Source organism: Spermophilus citellus (genome assembly GCF_964194105.1).
Source record: "Spermophilus citellus genome assembly, chromosome: 16".
NCBI classification, from domain to species: Eukaryota; Metazoa; Chordata; class Mammalia; order Rodentia; family Sciuridae; genus Spermophilus; species Spermophilus citellus.
In genome coordinates, this window is record NC_138196.1 from 38961449 (window position 1) to 38968634 (window position 7186).

Below are 7186 nucleotides of genomic sequence, written 5' to 3' on the forward strand. Positions count from 1 at the left end.
GTAAAACTGGGTTTCAGGAAGTTGTGTTTGTTAATGCATTGCTGTGATGCTAAACAAATTACACAGAGGCAATAGGGGAGAATGCTTAAGAGCATTTCAGGAATTGGCAAGATCCTATGTGCAAATCATATTCATATGATATAAAAATTCCTTTGAGAAGAGGAACCACTAGAAATGAGTTTCACCAGGCTCAGACACCCAAAGGCTGCTGCAGGCATGGTTCCAAGAGGCTTCACTACTGCTTGAGATGGAGATATACACTGGCTTCAACCAAGTGTTGCTGGTTCTGCAGGAATGCAGGATGCTGTCCTGAGGTGGTCATGAAGGCTTCCAGCAAGATTTCAAAGGAAGGCCTAGCAGGTCAAAGTATAACGAAGTGAGAATCCCTGTAGGTAGGCCCTGAGAAGGTAATTCGTGCAGCTGTGAGAAGAAAGCAGAAGCTTCAGAAGAGAATCCTTGGATTAAAAGATGCTGGTAATGTGCAATATATGTCAGGCAATGTTACTAGCTGAGGATAGAGCCAGCCTATGTGAGAGGCCAAGGGACAAGGCTGCCCAAGTCTTTTGAGCCCCCTGTGCACAACATGTGCCCTATATGATGAGCAAGGAGATAGAGGACTTGTTGGCCCAGCTGGGTTTTTGTCTTGACTTCTATCCATTTCTTCTATGTGCCTATTTCTCTTTTTGAAATTGAAATATTTTTTCTTAGCTATTATATATTGGATATACATAAGTTGATTTTGATTCCTATACAAGCATACAACCAAGAGTTTGAGTCCCGGAGGAGACTTTGGATTAGACTCCAAGTTTGGGGAAATGCTGAAACTGTTAAAGATTTGGGAATCTCCTGGAGAGTCACTGAATGTATTTTCCGTGGTGAGATGTTCATAGTCTTTTGGGGATCAGGGGTGACATGTTAGGTATTGGAGATGAGGTGTATTTCAAAAGCTCAAGTGAGGCATTGCAAAATGTTCAGAGATGAAATTGTTAGATGATGAGCTTGCTGTCATAATGTATAAATATATCCATTGGGTGAATTAATAATTTGAAAGAACTACTGTTATTTGATGGTAAATGGAGGAAGGGGGGTATGGATGGAAGACATATGTCACTTGGGGCATGTCCTTGGGGATTATATTTTGTCACTTGTTCCTCTATTCTCTCTGCTTCATGATTGTCATGAATTCAGAAGCTTCCTGCAAAATGCCCTTCTTCCATGATGTTCTTCCTCACCTCAGACACACAGCAATACAGGTAGATGCTCATGGCCTGAAACCTCTAATACCTGAGGTGTTCTGCATCATCTTGGGTCCAGAGCAGTGCACTCAGCTAAACATGGACTGAGAAATGTGGTACTAGGCAACAGCAGGAATAATGGATCCCCTTGATATGGTTCAGAAAGATATGAATATATACTGGTTAGAATAAAAGGAACTTCTTCCCAATCAAAATGTTCATATTTTATGTGAAGGTAATGTTAAGAGTCAGGTACCATTACTGACTCCAGAATCCTGCTGGGCAGATCCAGGATTAAGTTTATAGCATGCTGGAAAATCATGGAGGAGAAGTTAACTAGAGCTATTCTGGGGTAATTGAAGACCATTTTGATTATTTAATTGATGACTCTAGATGACTATAGTCATGTCAAGCAGAATACATACAGATATTATTTGGAGTCACATAGTATGAATGTTTAAATAACTAATAGAAAAGCAGCCCAGAATAACCCTGAAGAAGTAAAAATAATTTTGAATTTTGGGGTACACGTGGGAAACAAAGCAGTGCAGATTCCCAAGGAGCTCTAAGCTCAAACCATCAGTGGACGTTGGGACTTGCTCCTTACCCTGGAGATTCCCCTTTGATGAATATGGCTTGGCCCCAAGCCCTTCCTCCATTATGCATTCCAGCCACATGTCACTAGAGGTGAACTCAACAGTGTGCCTTGTTCTCCATGGGAGCTGGTGACCTAGCTCAGCTTCTTTGGTTATTTTGCTGGTATATAGTCAGACCGCACCAGGTAATCTGAATGGGTCACAGGCCATGCTGCCTCGCCCTATTGGGCCACCCATCCACCTGACCTGCAGTGCTCCCGCTTCTTGGCAGGATCACCCTGCTTCTCCAGCAGCTACCATCAGCCCTGCCTGCAGGGACTCCCACCAAGATACCTGTCCTTGAGTGCCTGGCTCAGCAGACTGCCACAGAGGCCCTCTCCTACAGGTGGTGCCTTCCTCTCTGGGGATCTTGCCACTGGTCTCTTGGGGTGCCTCCCTGAAAAAGCCAGTGCTGTTGTCCATCAACTTGTGAATGTTAGGACCACCATGAACCATCAGTCTTTTCTTCTCTGCAGGGATTAATCTTCCTGTCTTCAAGTTTTGAGTGGGTCCATCGGGTTATGGAGCTCATGACACAAGATCAACTCCCTGTTCCTCCGAGGAAGCAGATCTGAGAGTCCAAGAGCAGCCTGAAGAATCAGTGGTCAACCAGCAGAAGGAGGAGGGTCCCCCCAAGGGACAGACAGGCAGGAGGATATAAAAAAGGTTGCCTTGAGCAAAGGGGAAGAAACACCAGCAGAGTCTCCCCCTGGAGACTCAGGGAGACCTCAGTGCCCTGGGGACCAGACCTGGGCTCTGGGAGGGAAACAACTTTCAAGAGAGGGCCTAGGTATATCCCAAGAATTTCTTTTGTAGGAGACCTGCCAAGTACAGCTTCCACAGACTTGCAGCAGGAATGCTGACCATGGCTCAGGCTGATGCAGAGTCTGCAGTGCTCCAGGAGGAGAACTGGGCTGCTTCTCACATCCAGACAAGTGGGCCAAGGAAAGGCTTGACAAACACCAGTTTCCCTGTTCGCCAGGCTACCAGGGCTCAACCAAGGAAGTACAGGGCCAAAAACTTTCCTGTGGTCCATCAGAGAGCTGTCCTCCACTGAGAGCTGATGCATGGAGGCCCAAAAAGAGAAAGAAGCCCATGCCAATGGCCCTTCTGCTGTCCCTTCCCTGGCATGGAGGTTGGCTGCCCCCAGCTGCCATGAAGCCTCTTCTGTGCCTGAAGGAAGATGTAGGCACATGGCTGAGGGAGGTTCCAGGTGCAAAGAAGAAGGTGGAGGATGATATCAAGGTCTTGGAGGGTAGAAGAGAAGGTGTGGAGGCCTGCACCACCACTCTGCCTGTCCATTCTTGCTTCCCATCTGGGATCCACAGTTTCATTACAGACTCACTGACCCCACCCATGGACCAACTCAGAACCCTGCTATTCCTGCAAACAAGCAGTGGGAATTTCAGGATGCCATACCCCTTAACCTGCCTGTCCATTTACCTCCCCCATGCCAAATAATGAAAGGGAAATACCTAGTTCCCTTCCTCTGCCTGATCCTACTAACCCTTTTTCTCCATTGAGGCCCAGTCCCAAGGTGGGAGTTACCCTTACTTGGTTTCACCATCTTGTTCTCCTTACAAGAGATGTGGCACCTCCCATTCTTTTCCTTCCCATACCTCATACCCAGGTGCCTTTTCTCTCCAAGACTACCCCCTGCAGAATGGAATCTCCAACCTCCATGTGTATTGATTATCCTCCTCCTAACCCTCCTCCCTTTGCTTCTCCTCTTGCTGCTCCTCTTGGTCCTCCTCCTCCTCATTCCATTCCAAACCCCACTCTGGTCCCTTCTAACCGCAACCCCAATAGCTATGGCCAGAACTTAACTGTTACAAGTGTCTCTCCCACCAAAACAGCCAAGTCCTCTGCTCACCTGACTCGGCATCACACTCTGCAGCCTGAGGACACGGCCATGGACACTACTCCCTCTTCTATGGCAGTGATATTTCCATATCCAGGCCCCCAGGTCTAGGGTGCTAGGTAGCACAGGCAGCCAGCAAATGGATCATTCTCCAGTGGTTCCCCAACACCTCAACTCTCCTGTTCCAACTCCAATTTGAACAATTCCTGTGTCCCACCAACCACTCCTCAGTGTGCCATTCTGGGAAGCAATGGAGAACCTCTTTTTGCAATGCCCTCCTGCTCATTGTGATCCCAGCTATGAACCAGCACTGGCCTCCCTCCTGGCAAGGAGAGCCTCTGCACCATCACACTCAAAGCTTGCAGCTGATGAGCCCATGGATACCACCCCTCCTTCCAAGGCTGTCATCTTCCAGTCTCCTCCTGCCTCCCAGAAAAACTTTGGACCATAATATGGGGTGCTTACTAGTTCTGGGAACCTCCATCAGATGGGCAGCATTGCCTCGAATCCCATCTCCACAAATTGGGGTACTCATCAGATGCAGGGACCAAGTTGCCAGTCTCCAGCATCCATGAGGTTCTGGAGCACGGATCATCTTTGTCAGGATGAGCAGCATAAGTCATGTACCTCAGGATTTCTGCAAAGAGTTGGTCCACCATGATCTCACTCTTAGAAGAAGTCTGTATAAAGAGGTAGCCGCACTCTTCAGTAAGACATCTGCCTTCATTGGAGGACACTTCTCCCTCACTCTCCATGTCCATTTTGTTCCCAACCAAGATGACTGGCACTTTCTCATAATGCTTCACTTAGATGATCTGGTCCCGAATGGACTTGATGTCTCGGAACCCTGCTGGTTGACCATGCTGTCCAGGAGGATGAAGCCCTGGCTGTAGTTGATATACAGGTCCCCCAGGGATGTGAACTGCTGGGTGCTAGTGGTGTCCAGGATCTGCAGCACCGATGGTGAAGAATTCACCCCATCTTCTTAGAAGTCTTCAATGTTGGGGTACTATTTCTGGATAAAAGTGCTGATCCTCACAAACTGCTCAGTCAGAGCAGATTTGCTGACCCCATAGGAGCTGAGCACCACCACTTTGTACTAGTGCAAATTTCCTCCATGGCTGCTGTCTCTGCTGCAGCCAACCACATAGACCTCCCGCCAGCCACAGTGCACTCCAGACCATGCTGTGTGGCTGACCCCACCACCTTCTGTAGGCTCCCTCTTCTCATAGTGTTGAGAGACAACAGGGCTCTGGAGGTGGGCAGCAGCTGAGAGAGCAGCTGCCCTGCTCCTGGGCTGAGTCAGGCAGGATGCAAGCTCCCCCAGGTGCCTGCAAAGACTCTTGTCATTATTTTTAGTTGTTCTGGAAATCACACTAATTGTGCAAATTATTTCACAATATAAAGAGAGTTAATATTTTCCCAGTACAAGTGCCCAAGGAAACCTGAAAGTTCCTCTTAACTCTAACCTAGGGCCTTGTCCTTTATTTTCTCATTCACTTTAAAAATTCATAAATGAAAATCTTTTTTTTTCCTGCACCTCCGTTATGTGAAGTTTCAGAGAGGCTTTGCCAGCCTCAAAGCTAGGAATGTCTTACTAAAAGCCCTGGGGGACATCCCTTGGAAGTGTAGGCATGGACGAAAGAAATCAGCAGCCCTGAGTCCCAGTGCCTATGGGTCCATGAGAGCCTAATTTCAGTGGCACCAGTTAGTGAACAGATGGCTATGGCCTGATCACAGAGAGAAACACTTGCCAATTCGGGAAGAGATCAATGTGCTGGACCCACCTCTGTCCACACGTCCTCAGGTGCTTCTGCACTGGCTCCCATCTGTGCGTGGGAACACTCCTGCTTGGTTTCAGTGCAGAAGAGCACAGACTGGACTCTGGCCTAGTCCCCTATAGTATAGTAATAGTCTTGATTCATTCCCTTTACTTGTCTCATTTACTTGTCCACTCTAATTTTTATATCAACAAAAACAAAATGTAGAAGCTTTACTAAGCCATATAGATCCTTCCCACCTCTATTATTTATAATATAGTTGTCCTATGGTATCACATAAACATAAATGGACCCCAAATTCTGAAACCAAGGTATAATTTTAGCATTTTATCTCACATGAGATTAGAGAATCAAAGAAAATATGGCTATCACCTTTCCCCAGAAAATTACTATTTTATTTGCTCTCCTTTTATTCCTGAAGACAGATTTCCTATTTGAATATAGCCCGATAATTTCCATTCACCTCCTTCTGTGTTATCTCTTTGTGGGATTTGGAGTGCACTATTGGAAGCTGTGTATCAATTATGGATTTGTTTGAGCCAACATAAGGCAGGGAAGTTACTTTTCTGGGAACTCCTGGGTGAAATTCCTCAGTTCGAGAAAGTCCAGATCATGCTGGAGCCCCCTGCCTTAGCTACAACCCCAGGTTCTTGCTGCTCTAGTATTCCTTAGAAAAAATTGTCCTTAAAACTAGGAAAGGGAATAGGCATGTGTTGGCTAAGACTGTTAAATAGTAGCAATGGAGTCTGTTATGCTAATAGTATAAGTGTTAAGACTGTCCTTTGTTTTCATGATTATGCATATTTAGAGCACTGCATATTACTTGTCCTGTTACAGGAAAATTTAGCACATGTAAAAGAAGCCAACTTCCCCATTTCAAATTGTCTAAATATTAGAGTTGTATACTTTAGTCATTTGTATATCTCTTCATACTGTAGTGGTTTCTCCTTTTGTATTGACTGATACAGTAACCTGATTAAAAGGATATTTTGTACTTGTCATCATACCTTGAGTTTAAAAAAAACTGCTTAAGAAAAAAATAGTACAATGTGATGTTTTGATATACATATATCTTGTACAATAATTACTGTAATGAAGCTAATTAACTTATCCACCCACTCACCACCACATTCTAAGTATGAAACAGAGTTTTAATGACTATAGGGACTTGGCTATAGGTTAGGGGTCCAGAATTTACTCATTCTGCATCAATGAAACTTTGTACTCTTTGGGCAACAGGTCCTGTTTTTCCAAACCCCAAGCTCCTGGCAACCACCTGCTTTCTGCTTCTAGAGAGAAACTAGTTTTGATTTCACACTTCATTGAGGTCATATAGCATGACCTTCTACATTTGCTTATTTAACTTAGAATAATGTCTCCTGAGCTCATTGGGGTTTCAAATGACATGATTTCCTGCATTTTGAAGGCTGAATATTATTCTGGGTGTCAAATGGTGACATGTTTTTGCATGTGGCCATAATCTTGAAATACAAGAAAATTAATGAGTTTTTAAAATCAGAAGTTATTTCTGAAAGAATATTACTTTTTAATTTTCTTTTTAAGTATCAGGAATTGTACTCACTCACCACTGAGCCATATCCCCAGCCCTTTTTGTTTATTTATTTTTATTTTGAGACAGGTTCTCACTAAGTGGTTTAGGGCCTTGCTAAATTG

At 45.1% G+C, this 7186-nt stretch overlaps 1 pseudogene across 1 annotated transcript; it reads right to left on the minus strand.

The window, feature by feature from the left end:
• Positions 1-3413: 3413 nt before the first annotated feature.
• Positions 3414-5560, minus strand: LOC308635298 (ras-related protein Rap-2a-like; annotated as a pseudogene). The gene is made up of 2 exons: positions 5519-5560; positions 3414-4830 (listed from the first exon to the last, which is right to left on the minus strand). The product of its transcript is annotated as a ras-related protein Rap-2a-like (transcript).
• Positions 5561-7186: the final 1626 nt, after the last annotated feature.